This window comes from Gekko japonicus, unplaced genomic scaffold (genome assembly GCF_001447785.1).
Source record: "Gekko japonicus isolate JY-2015 unplaced genomic scaffold, Gekko_japonicus_V1.1 scaffold6136, whole genome shotgun sequence".
Lineage (NCBI taxonomy): Eukaryota > Metazoa > Chordata > Lepidosauria > Squamata > Gekkonidae > Gekko > Gekko japonicus.
In genome coordinates this window covers 18,681-19,451 of record NW_015173314.1, presented here as the reverse complement: position 1 = coordinate 19,451, position 771 = coordinate 18,681, and positions in this window count along the sequence as shown.

Sequence of the window (771 nt, the reverse complement as noted above, 5' to 3'; positions counted from 1 at the left end):
CACATTTTTGCCTTCGCTCAGGAAGGAGGGCTCCAGAGCAAACTGATTTATGCCGTCGCCAAATTGCTTGCTCACAACTTTAATGCCAGTCGCTCACAAAGTGGAATGTTTGCTCACAAGACTCCACAGCTTAGAGGGAGCATTGGTTGGGAGCGTGGACTCTAATCTGGGAGAACCGAGTTTGAGTCCCCACTCCTCCACATGCAGCTGCTGGTGTGACCTCGGGCCAGTCACAAGTTCTCTCGGAGCCGTTCTCACAGGGTGTCTGTTGTGGGGAGGGGAAGGGAAAGGAGTCTGTAAGCTGCTCTGAGACTCCTTCGGGTAGTGAAGGGCAGGGTATATAAATCCAATCTCCTCCTGTTCTCCTTCAAGGGCAGTTCTTCAGAGAGCTCTCTCAGCCCCACCTACCTCACAAGGGTGTCTGTTGTGGGGAGGGGAAGGGAAAGGAGATTGTCAGCCGCTCTGAGACTCCTTTGGGGGTAGTGAAGGGCGGGGTATAAATCCAATCTCCTCTTCTTCTTTTACCTCACAGGGTGTCTGTTGTGGAGAGGGGAAGGGAAAGGAGATTGTCAGCTGCTCTGAGACTCCTTTGGGTAGTGAAGGGCGGGGTATATATCCCATCTCCTCTTCTTCTTCTTCTTTTACCTCAAAGGGGGTGCCTGTTGTGGGGAGGGGAAGGGAAAGGAGTTTGTAAGCCGCTCTGAGACACCTTTGGGTAGTGAAGAGCGGGGTATAAATCCAATCTCCTCCTCCTCCTCCTCCTCCTCCTCC